This window comes from Echeneis naucrates, chromosome 23 (genome assembly GCF_900963305.1).
Source record: "Echeneis naucrates chromosome 23, fEcheNa1.1, whole genome shotgun sequence".
Taxonomy (NCBI): domain Eukaryota; kingdom Metazoa; phylum Chordata; class Actinopteri; order Carangiformes; family Echeneidae; genus Echeneis; species Echeneis naucrates.
Genome location: NC_042533.1, coordinates 2,130,920 through 2,144,250, shown reverse-complemented (window position 1 = coordinate 2,144,250; position 13,331 = coordinate 2,130,920).

The following is a 13,331-nucleotide window of genomic DNA, read 5'->3' as shown; positions in this document are numbered from 1 at the left end:
CTGCCAGACCTCCTGTTGAGGGCTCATATTAACACAGACTGTTAATCACATGGTCGCACGGCGGCTACAAATGACTCCGTTTTAAAGGTCCGGTTCGGATTTGACTGGACCGATGGGGGTTTCTGGACGATGACGCTTCGGGCTCGTGATGCTGACGTGATGCTGACGCTGTGATGCAAACGTGTTCTGCCAGCTTGCAAAGATTTTAAAGGAAGTCTGTTGTCTTCCAGGAGAAACCAAACCCCTGGTGTAATTCAAGAGCTGGACTTCTGCGTGACTTCACAAGGAAAGGATGTGGTAAGACTATGAAAACAAGTTGTTTACTCTGAGTTGTGTTGAAGGGTTCATAACTGTTCTCATTCCTTGGGGGCGGAGCTTGGAGCGTAGATTCAGACAGGAAGTGCCCACCGATGGGAAAGACTTTGTCATATATTTATTATAAGTATTTATTTGGGTTCTTTACTGAAGTGAAAGAACTGCTGAAGGCTGGTTGGCCCCTCTAACTGTTACACAGCTAAATAATTTCACTCATTACACGTCCATTGAAGTGTGACAGCATTTTATTGTTGCAGCAATTTAAGTTTGCATCTAATAACTATTTTCATTATGGATTATCCTGCTGATTAGGTTCCTGATGAATCCTGATTCAGTTTCACCTTCAAATGTCTTACTTTGTCACCTTGTTTTGAGATTATTCAAATAACTGCAGCGAGTAAACATCACGTTTTAAAGAGCTGGAGCTGTGAAATATTTAAATGACTTAAAAGTCTATCAAAACATTTGCTGATTAATTTTCTGCCAATTACCAGATCAATTAACTAACTTGTGGTTTCAGCTCTGTGTATATTGTTTAATTTAGAATAAAGCATCACGTTTCACTATCTTATCTTATGTTTTGTCTGCAAAGATTTTAGTCCCAACGAAAGAAGATTCTGGTCTGGTTCTACGTCAACCGGTCTGCAGTGTGATGACTTTTATTCACCAGTTGTCGGAAGAGCTAATTTTGTCGATGAGGACAGCAAGTTTTTACTTAATTTTATAGAAGCATTTACTCTGAACATCCTCTGTGCTGCTCAGACTGAAGGAAACTCCTCTCTGATACTTTATTTTTTCGCCTTTTCTGCTTCGTGTCTCTGGACTTCCTCTGTGATGGCTCCAGAAAAAGTTATTTACTTTTATAATGGTGCTTCTTTTGTTATCTTGTTTCTGGATGTTCTGTCGTGAGTTTGTACCAATTATTAAGTTCCTTCTTATCATCGTGGAGCTTTTGAATGTTGGTGGCCAGAACTGAAATGGAGGGCAGTTTCAAGTAAAGTACAACCACCTCAGATGTGCAGTACTTCATATGCTTCATCATTTCCCACCACTTACTGTATATCCTCCATTTTAAGCGACTGCTGCAGCTGTTACTGCTACAAATCACTCAGAAGCGTTTAAATTACATCAGACTACAACTAGATGTTTTATTTTTTGGACACCATGTGATTTCCTGCAGGCTGAGCTCTCGTTTCTCAGGCGTCTTCAACTCCTGATCAGTCCATAATGGACTTTTAACATCTTTGTTTCTCCAAGTATCCATTTCTGACTCGTGTAAGTATATTGTGTAAGATCCAGTATACAGTATATGCTGTCTACGTACCCATAACACTGAGTATCTGTGTTCCAGCTTGGCTGCATTGGCTGTATTCCCACTTTTTTTGTTTTAGTCCGGCCTATAAGATTTCTAACTGGTGAGGGCAGCTGCTGCCGGGAAAAAAAAAAAATTTTAAATCCAACTCTATTTTTTTTCATTGTGAACTAAGTTTTGAAACTTTTTAATTCGGTACGTTTGAAATTCTTGTTCCAATTTGTCCAAAAAAATATTATTGAGACACAGTGAGCTCTGAACTTGCTGTGTGCAGATGACACTGCTATTGCACTGATATTTCTCAGCCATAATGAAATCGGCTCTGCCTCGCACCAATGGAACAGTGTTAACTTTGATCTCACAATTAAGTCTCCATGAACAGCTAATAAAGCATAATCTGCTCTGTATCTGCTTGTCTGCACCAGAAGCACAGAAAGCCTTTTAGCATATCTCCGCCGCCGCTCCTGACTGACATTTTGTTGCTCTCGGCTGAAAAACAGTGACTTATTTTTATCACGCGCCAAGATAATACAATCAAGTATTAAGGAGTTAAAAATCAAACTGGATCTGCATCGGTTGAGTGGCAGACGCCTGCGGGGGGCTTCTGGTTATTCAGTGGCTTTCTGTTTTTCCATCCGTCAGCTTCTGCGGTGTTGACGTCGCTGAATACAGAAAAGGCCAGACCTGCTTTTTTGATACCTTTTCGTCACCAGAGGTCGTTCCCTTAATGTTGCGGCGGTTGTTTGGATGAATCTAAATTGCCCAAATCTTTGGTTGGCTAAGCACGGCGACATGCTCGTGACGTCACCGTCCTCCTGATAGCGTTCATAACCTTTTCATACATTTGGCTCGGACGGATCGGACATAATGGCCGGGCCGGAGCAGCCGTGAGATTTCTGCTCCGTGATAACACCAATCAAAGGAAAATTGCAGGCTTTTATTTTGTTGAGATCCAGTCCCGCTTCCTTATAAAAATGACACTGGCCCGAGCAGACAGACGGTAGCAGTTTGGCCGCTGTATGTCTGAGAATCGATAAGGAAAAGTTTTCCACATGAGTTCGGTTCTGATTGTAGCAGTGTTTTTCCTCTCATCTTTAAAATCAGAAGCTGACGTTGGCGAGGTTGCAGGCCAAATCTGTTAAGGCCGCAGATTTGTGCGTGTTTGTGCCGTATATGTTAGATATGTACACAATTATGGCAACGGTTTACACTTTTGTCCCCTTGAGGTGGAAGGAAACCTCACATGTGCTTCTCCTTTTCGCGACCGAAGGCTGTAATCAGGAAGGGGAAGAGTCGCGGGAACGCCCGGTGCCTCGCTGATGAGGTGAAAAGGTAACACTTCAATCAGGTCCTCATTGTACACGTCTGTCACAGAAACAACAACGACTTTCTCCCGCCGTCAAACCTCGACAGCACCTGTTGTTTTTGTTGGAAGGAAAAACTTCTGAGGTCGGCGAGTTCTAACATCAACACGATCTGTTTTCACGGATAACAATTTTGTGATGGATATGTTTTTGAAGGAAGAGAAGCAGATAAGATTTTAGTGTCTAATGAGCTGCGGCCTCTTTTTCGCATTGATCCTGACCCCGAACAGTTATATTAAAAAGCCGGGCCATTAGACTTAACTACATCTACAGGGACCTTTAATGTCCGTCTCCTAACTTATTCCCCGTGATTTATTCCTTGCGTCTGACTCTCGGAGTTTGGAGGGAAATATTTGAGAATTGCATCTGGCGTTTTAATAAGTGCTCTTGGAATTATTTATCAAGTTATCTTTAATCTCAGTGGCTCCTGCCTGCTATGTCTAATGCCTTAATGTGTTTCTGTTGGCCTCAGAAAGGTTTTCTGTGAGTCTTTTTGTCTGATCTTGAATAATGTTCTGCAGGACAAAACTGGACCCAAGAAATTCTCCTTTAAAGCCGTTAAATAACACTGTAAAATGACGTTTAGCAGTTTTGAAGGTAACACATGTTCTTGGGGAAATTATCAAATAGGTCACAAACCTAAAAAAAAAAATCTGAGTTAATTTAATTTGTGTTGCTTCAACACAACTGGTAAGCAAAGATCTGCTTACGCTACTGTCGACGCAAATTTATAAAGAGCAGCTTCAAATAAAAAAGTATTTGGTAGGAAAGTTCATTCTTGACCTCAGAAACATGGAATAAAAAAAACCAAAAAGAAAAAAAAAACACAAGCTTCCCTATGACATCACAGTTTTGGGGCGTGGTCATTTTGTCCAAGAAGAACTATGTTTGAATCACACGATACGTCTCTGCACCAACTATCATACAAAAAAACCTGCAAAAACAGCTTCAGGATAAATTCGCCGTTGTTCTTTTGTTTCGGAGGAGTCTTAATAAAGAAGTCACTTAAATAATTAGATACAGCTTGTTTTAACGTGAGGTCACAGTGAACTCACAAGTTGCTGTTTAAGTAAAAAGTTAAAATTGCTCCATCTGTAACTCGCTCCTGAAACAATATCCCGACCTTTCATCAGATGCGTTGACGTTGTCACACTGTTGTGTTTTTTTTTTTTTTTTTTTTTTAGCCGGAGAGCATCTCGTCTATCTCCTCTGCCCGCAGAGCTTCTCCCGCCTTTATCAATTCTTTTTAAAACATCAGCTTTTCAAAGGCGGTTCGCAGTGCGACAGTTTGAATATTCTGAAAGCTTTTTCTTTAAAGACAGGCCTAAAGCATTGTCTGCAATTACACTATTCGTTGTCAAATATGTTTGCATATTTAATATAGGGGAGGGGGTGGGGGGGGGGCCCTGCTGGATGTGGCTTAATTTAAGCAGCCTCATAGGCGACATGCAAACTCTTCAACAATGTGCTGGAGAGAGATACCTTATTAGCCTTATTATCATTACTCCTCCTGATCAGTCTCCTCCACCAGATTGTTGTCCTTCACCTAACTTTCCTCTTTATCGTGTAGACACAGACCAAGAAAAGCGTGCAGACGCCCGTGGCTCTCTGCTGAGGAGAGAAGTTGGTCGGTTGGGAAAATACAAAAAAAATTACGAGACCGCCGATGCCAGGACTGAGTGAGGAGTGGGCTATGTTCTGACAGGTGGGGTGTCATGTCAACCGAAAGGCAAAGATGTCTCTGAATTAATGAAGCCAGGTGATGGAGGGAAGGTGGAGGAGGGGGAGCCAGGCTGGAGCCGCAGCCAGCTCTCTCGCCTGCAGTTTACTGGAGACCTGGTGAGCTGCTGCTTATTTAAATAACCGCCCTTGATCTCGCTGATCACTAGGCTATAGGCTACTTAATTAAAACTAACAAGCAGTGCATTAACACCCTGCCGGCGCGCTGACACCATCAACCTGGTGGCGTGCAGGCGGCACCTTGGGGGAGGAGGGCTGCAGTGTTCCCAGATTGGAGCTGAAGCAGAGAGATCATTTTAAAAATGCCAGAAAGGAAAAGATGGCAGGTTTGTGCGCGCTGATTGAAAGTGAAGGCATTTTCTCAGGAAGGAAAAGTGTGCATTTGTAATTCGTCCAATGTGTGTGTGTGTGTGTGTGTGTGAACAGAATAAAAGCACCATACCCGTCAAGGAAGGCCACCCCTGAGCTTTATAGACGGGCGCTTTGATGAGAAAGGCCGGCTCATCTTCATCTTCGCCGTGTGGAGGCCGTCTCCGGCTGCTGCTGCTGCTGATGATGCTGCACGACAGAGACAGAAAGGAAATAAGATGAAGTCGAGAAGGGCGAAGTGTGTTTAACCCTTTAAGGTTGGTAATTCCTCTCACACTTTATCAGCGACATGATGTTCACAAGCAGCTGAATCGTTTCTGACATTTTCTCGTGCATATATGGAAACTTTTTACGTTTTAAAATAAAGTTTTGCTGGATTGGGCCCAATTTGGCTGCAACAATAGTTAGAGCTCTGGCCGACACAGATTCCAACGTTTGGCCTTTTTGTTTTTACGGTGCTAAAAAAAAACAACTTCTCTCAGACAAAGAGAGCTCACGCTGAAATCAAACTTTCATTAAACGGAGAAATTTAACCCAAAATGTATTCACTAACATCCCCCCGATTTGATCTGTTATCGATAACTGATATCAAATAAAAATTCTCTTCGTTTTGACCGTAAACATTTAAAGATTCTGGTTGAATCTGGTTGAGACGGGAAAAAGCCCTTAAATCACCTCATTTCTCAGGCGGAAGCTGAATCAAACCACTTTACAGCAGCCTAATTAGCATCGTTACAGATAAGTTTATCTGAGTGTAGATATTATTAAAATGACGTTTAGAAAAGTGGGCTGGTGTGATTCGGCTCAGTTATGGCAGTTTCAAGGTGAGATTAAGATAATTAGTAATCACTTAAGGAGCTGTATGTATAGCAAAGTATCCGAATTCTACTTTGTGCTATTTAACATTTCACTACATTTATTTGACAGCTTTTAAACGTGTCACAGAACGTGATTTAATTATTGATTTTCACTGAAGAGACTGAAAGTTTTCAAAGTTTCTTCAGCTGTGATTTGTTGCTACTGTTACTCCGCCGCTAAAGGCCAAATGTGTAACGGGGGAGTGAAGTAACGGGTGACGTGTTTGTGAATGACTTTGTGGTGACCTCTGTAGCAAATGTGCCCCCTCTCCCCTTCCCCGTCCCTCCAGCCCTCCATCCCCACCATCCACCCACCCACCCGTACTTCCTTCCCACCCAGCCCCTCGTCGTACGCAGAAAATGGAAATGGCTTAGCACTATCACCGTTGCCCCGGCAACCATCTGAGTCCCCCATCTCGCGGCGGAGAAATGAGTTCTGAACAGGCTCGAGAGAGGCAGGGATTAAACATGATCCTGCCGACGGACTGTCAGTCAAAACCTCAGCTCTCCAGCCTCCTTCCATTCATTGCCTCCCCCCCTCCCCCCAAAAAATAAAATAAAGAAATATATAGTGAAGGTGTTTTTTTTTTTTGTAGTTTGTTTTTTTTTAATAGTCTATTAGAGTGTAAATAAATACATAAATCAGCAGATAACGCTGCGTTTTAGTTATAAGCCATTAAAGCAGGGAACTCTTTCTGTTTTCAAAACAAATCCGTTATCCTGCAGCGGATTTAGTCGTGGTCGTTATATTCCAATGCCAAGAGGCGATGGATTAAATTAATTAGCCCGGTGAAGATTAATGACAATGCATAGGCCTTTCGCAGATAAACCCATAAACTGCTGTGTGTCTAATTTGGGAAACTTGCGAAAGTAAACTCTGCTAAAATTAGTGAGGTATAGATTTTATGTGTCTGTCTGACGAGGTCCAGAATGATTTATCGATTCGTTCGGAGGTTTTTGAAGCTCCTTTAGATGTAAACACGGCGTGTTGAAGTAGAAACACCTGGATTTATGCTGCAGAGAACCAGCTGTATTCAACACGGCAGCTATCACAAGGAAGCGATGAAAAATATAGATATTCATTTTACAGTCGCTCTGAAGGCCAAAGCTTCTGATTAGTTTGGACATGTTGAAAAGGTTGAATCATGAAAAATCGTCCAATAAGTCACAACAAAAAGAGCGAAAACTAAAAAAGAAATTTGTCATATTGGAGGTGAACATCTTCTGCTTTTACATTTCAGACCCCTCAGATTAACCTTCTGACCTCCAAGATGGAAGTGGCACAGATTATGTAATTTACAGTAACAAGTATTGTTGTCAGAGGAAACCACCGCTCGGCCAAACACGTCAATAACATTTATCAATAACAGTCTAATCAGCTCGAATCTGTTGATTTCAGTTCAACAGTTTTATTGCTTCTTTGTTGTGATTTTTTTTTTTTTTTTTCATGTCTCAAACTTTTAAACATTTTAAGATACGGATCGATTATCTTGAAAGAGTAAAGCTTATTTCCAGATTTCTTTTGGGAAAAAAAAAAAATAAAAAGGTCTCCACTAATATTTACTGGCCTCCTTTTTACAGTTTTAATCACATGAATTCAAATGAAAGAATCCATCTGAGGTCCTTAACCCCCCCACCCTTTGGAGAAGTAATCAGATTACAGTAACGCTCTGCTGGTGCCAGGCTGGCAGAGTCTGCTGAGTCCCTTTCCCTCCCTCACCCCTCCTCCTCCTCCACATGCAATTTGATATTGGCCTCTTTTGACAGTCATTTAAAGGGGATCTGGAGAACCCGATATCTGGGGACTTACACCCCTCCAAAGGCTTTCGGGACACTTTAGCCCGGCTCGGCTCGGGCCCCGCAGCGCCAGAGAGTCGCCAGGCGGGGTGTAAACGTTAAATGCTGGGCTATTTGTTCCGTGGATTGTGAGGAAAATCAAGCCACTCTTTCATTCATGCTTTTTTTTTTTCTGTTTTTTGGAAACCCTCCTCCCTCCCATTCCCTCCTCCTCCTCCTCCTCCTCTCCTTTTCCACAACCCCACAAACAGTCATTGACTAAAGCGGCTTAGGGAGTCTCCTAATAACGCTTTAACGAATTAAAAGCAGAAGAGAAAAGGAGGAGAGGAGAGGGAGATGTTTGGTAATTGCTGAGACTGTACAGACAAAGAGTCCTGATGCGGTGGAATAGGAGGTTATCTGCCATCATGGCGGTTCCTTATCAGCGGATAAATATTTGTATATCATGGCCAACCGCGCTGCACGGCCCTCTAACGTGTTGTTGTGATTGTTGCAGCTCAGGTTGATCTAACATGGAGATAGCTACTGTATACAGTGGAGCTGTGCACCTGCCACGTGGGGGGTCGGGCCGCCTCCTGCAGCTGCGCCTCTTCTGCTTTTTCTTTTTCAATTATGAGGTTAAAAGAGTGTGTTTTTAATAAACGACTCCTTCATTTAGGAGGAAGTGCATTCCCCAGCAGATAACAGGCAGGTTGCATTGTGCTCATCTCTCCTGGGAGTGACTCCTGACTGGATGTTTGCCCCCCACCCCCACCCCCACCCCCTTCCCCTTCCTGTGTCCTTTTATCCCTCCAACTCCCCAGCCTCACATCTCATTAAACTCATCTCCACATCTCTATCTATCTCCAGGATCTGGGCCGCAGCATCAGTCCGCTTATAGGGCCGCTCTGTGTGCAGACAGAAGAGATGAAGATTTTCCTTTCACATGGTGAATTCAAATAGGGCTATTTTGGAGCGACCCCCCCCGCACTCCCTTCTCTCTAAACCACCACCACCACACACCCCTCCTTCTTTTAAAAAACAACCAACGTGATCTGGTTGTTTTGCTTTCATATGAAACCTTCACTGGAGTCCCAGCGGCCACCCAGTCCAGGATTATTCTGCTCAGCCAGGAAAGAGGAGTAGGAGGAGAGGGATGGATGGATGGAGGGGGGGGGGGGGGGGGGGGGGGGGGGGGGGGGGTTTGCCTGGATACCCAGCCGCCTGTACGTGTCCATCCCCGGGTTTGTTTGACATGGCAGTGTCCCTGGGTATAAAACCGATAAACATCTGGTGGCGCTGCCAGGACATTGGAAAATGAGGGATTGGGGAGAGGCGGTGAAAAGACTAAATCATAATGAGAAGAAAGATGGGCACGATGGTGGTGGTGTTGGGGGGGGGGGGGTGGAGGTAGAGAGATGCTGATCAGCTAATTACAGCTGCAAATAAAATGCAAATTTATCCTGGCACCATGAGCTTGCCCAAGTTTAAACATCGCGCCATCCAAAAATTCAGAGATGCACGGGCAGAGAGCCAATGACGACTTCCAAACAAAGACTGATTATCCAATAATAATAATAATAATAATAATAATACATATCTATACCTGTCGTTGTTATTATTGTTATTAATAGTCTGTGTGCACACGGCATCCTGGTGGAGCACCTCCACCTCCCTCCCTGCTTTCTATAAAAAAAGATGGCAAACCTCCCAACAACAGTGACACCGCCACGCACATGATGCTACACATCCACAATCCAACAATTACAGTTCCCTCCACACTGTAGCTGTATTTACTCAGGGTGAGGGAGGTGGGAAGACCAGGAGGAGGAGGAGGAGGAGGAGGATGGTGGTGGTGGTGGTGGTGTCCACATGCTTTCCAAACCCCCCCATCCTCAACCCAAAACACACAATCTTGTGTAGTGATTAATGATACATCACAACCCAACGATTAATCATGGAAAATTAGGAAAAGAAAGAAAGAAAAAAAAAAACCTTGGAGATGCTCATGAGAACTGCAGCAGTGGCCACATCAGGTGGGCTGTGGGGGTTAAAAATTAAGGGAGGTGTGTGTTGTTTTGTTTGTTTGTTTTTTATGGGGGGGGGTTGAAACCGAATTAGCTCCATCGAATCTTTTTAGATGCAAATATTTTTGTTATCTCCACTTTGCTGCACTGTTTAGTTTTTTTTTGGGGGGGGGGGGGTTAGAGACTGTGTGTTTTGCCCGTGTTTATGATTAATTATCTCTTCTTGGTGAAAAATAAATCATGCGAAATTAGGATCTCGCTGACTCCACCGGCGTAAGCAGAGATGGCAGGTCGATGCTGTTAATTTCAGGTTGAAATTGACACACTAATTATAGTGCAGAGTGCTGCTGGAACACTAGCAGGCAAGATTATACCTCTGTGCTTCTATTTTTTTATTTTTTTATTTTATTTTTTTTTTTTATTTTATCAGATCCCCCTTATATTTTACCAATTAAAAATCGTAAAGGCATTTCATTGCCCCGGGATAAAAAAGCAGCCTCTCTCCTAACATGGCCATCACTTTCCCCCATCAGATTCATTGTGATGTATTAGATGCAATAAATTATCCCATGTAACAAAACATGGCGAGCTGAAAGGCTGATAATCTGCAGAGGGGAGATAAGGATTCATTATTCCAAATCATTATGAATCCAGCGTTGGCTGTGACTTCTTTCTTAATCAGCTTCTGTGATCCTGGATACGTGAAGGGAGCAGATAAGAGCAGAGTCGTTTATAATTCTCCCCACCTCGGCCTAATATTTTAAAATAAAATCGCAGGGAGAAGCCGCCGTAAAAAAAAAAGGAATAAAATAAATAAAAAGAAAGAAAGAAAGAAAACACACACACATTTGGCTTAACGTTTGGAGGGAGCACAGGACGGGGAATAATAAAACACATTGAGAAAATAAATAAGTAAATAGATAATACGTGGCCTATACATTTTTTGGAGGTGTTTTGTCTCAAATTAAGGTCATCTTATTCGACGTTTACAGCGCAGGAATCATGTAGGCAGAGAGAGAGAGAGAGAGGGAGGGAGGGAGGGAGGGATGGGAGAGGAAAAAGGGGGAGATATATGCTGCAGCGTTTATTTCACATTTGGAGTGGGAAGTGTCTAATAAAATTTAGGCTTGCACCGGGAGGCTATAAAAGCGGGTGACCGTAAATGATTTACTCCGTTTATGCACTAACGGGGCAGAAAAGCCACGGTACAGGAGTGGGTTACAGATAAAACGCTGCTCCAATGACTGCCTTTTTATTTTTTATTTTTATTTTTGCTGCTGCACAACCTGCAACTGCAAAAAAAAAAAAAAAAAAAAGTCTAAAAAAAGGGGTGGAGTGGATGCATGTGACTAAAAAAAAAAAAAAAAAAAAAAAAAAAAAAGAGAGGGAGAGGAAATGTTTCTGGATTTAATCAGAATATAAAGGTGACATTTCGGCTCTACCTGCTGCTTCTGATTAAAGATACCTGCTGATGGGAATAAAAAAAAAAAAAAAGGCCAGTCCAGTGCGCATGAGCTCTGGCTTCTCCTCATCGTGGACCGGATGAGAACCGGAGAGATGTTGTTGTTGTTGTTGTTGTTGTTGTTGTGGTTGTTGTGGCTCGTTGTCAGTATCCGCCTGTCACGCGGGAGCTGTCATCAAATTCTACATTAATCACGCGATTTTACGGCGAAAAGGAGAAGAGAGTGCGCGTGACTTTGGACTTTAACGCTCGTGCTTCTGTGATAACCCCCCCCCCCACACACACACACACACACACACACACCTACCTTTAAAAAAAAAAAAAAAAAAAGCCCCAGGTTTTTGCTCTGATGTCCCTTCATGCGGCCTTAAGAGTGACGTGAACCCCAAAACGCCATTTATAGCCTCCATTTATAATTAATTAAGCACTGACTCCACCAAATATAAACCTACACCCCTCCTATTTCCAAAAAAAAAATAAAAAATAAAAATTTAAAAAATAAATAAAAACACGTCACCTTATATCCGCTCCCTTTCAAAATTAAAATGCACCCCCCTCCTTCTTATTTAATATTATCCAGAATGAACAACAAGACGAAATTGATTCTCGTTATTTCTCCCCTCATAATTAATCTTTTTATTACACCTATAATATGCTTTAATCATCCGGGTTTAACCGCCGTTTGTGTATCAAAGCCATCAGTGTTTGCGCATTTATCGCAGACGCATATTAACTTCACCTTTACGCTGAAATCGAAGGGCTAATAATTGCGGGAATAAGCACTTTATTTACGTCAAAGGCAGATTAATAAATCATTACTATCTGGGTGTGTTATTTTTTTTTCTAATTCTATTTGCTGAAATACTAATTCCATAAATGAAAAGCTCCCCCTGCTTACTCTGCATAGAAATACTGAATTATTCATTGTTTTTCCGGCTGCAGTCGCATTGGTGACTTTATAGAAGGACTGTTTGCGCCAATTATCTTTAATTTATTACCTTAATTGAATTCCTTCCCCCTTAGATAGATTTTTTTTTTTTTTTTTGGGGGGGGGGGGGGTGATCAGTTTACATTCTCCTTCAGAGTCACCAAGCCTTCAGCATCCTCTCATCTCCTCAGTGCGTTTCACAGAGGAGGATCGGATTTGCTTGGTGCTCCTTTCAATCAACCATGGTGTCAATAAGCAGGAGAGCAGCAGGCCCCCATATTGCTGCGGGATGCATGTGTGAAGCTTTTTTTTTTTTTTTTTTTAGTACAGTAAGACTGGCCACAATGCAGCCCCGATCATGTTACCATACAGCTGTGGAGAGATTTCAGATGTTGCTTCGCCTCAGATTGGCGTTGTGCGGCGGATAGCGGGGCTCTTAATTGCTGTGGAGTTGGTTGGCGATGAGACGCAGCAGCTATGGCTTCATCTGTCCTTTTGTGGCAGAGGAAAGGGGGGGGGGGGTTCTTTCAAACACGCACACACTGAAAAAGGAGGCGCAGCATTTTGTGTGTCACTGAGGTCTTATCTTCTGCGCAAACGATACACTTACACAACATGCTGTGCGCCAATCACAGCACATTTATCACAGGCTTGAAAATAATATAAAAAATAAAAATTTTTTCTTACTTGGAGAGACATTTATATTCACATTTAAAGCAGCAGACATCACCTGCACGGTCAGGTGTTGCGCTTTGCCTTTGGAGAAGCACTAAAATTAATACTCATAATAATCTGAGTGTTGAAACATTTCCTCCTTTCTATGTCTTCACACTGTAATTAATCCCAAATTGCCTTTACAGCCTTTTAATTGGCTTCCATGTGGCTGACCTGTGATGCGTTCAGACCCGGAAGAGCTCAGTACAGTGTGGTAAAGATGGTTGGCCCGGTGCGCGCGAGCGCAAACAAGCATGCTTGCCGTTTGCGTTACGATGTGACTCCGGGACCGAGGGGGCGCGCGCACCACCGCCAGGACCCCCACCAGGACCCCCACCAGGACCCCCACCAGGACCACCATCACCACCATCATCACCATCATCATCATCATCAGCAGCAGCAGCAGCAGCAGCAGCAGCCACGACGACTCTGTGAGTGTTTTTTTTTCTCTTCCAGTCCACAGCTCA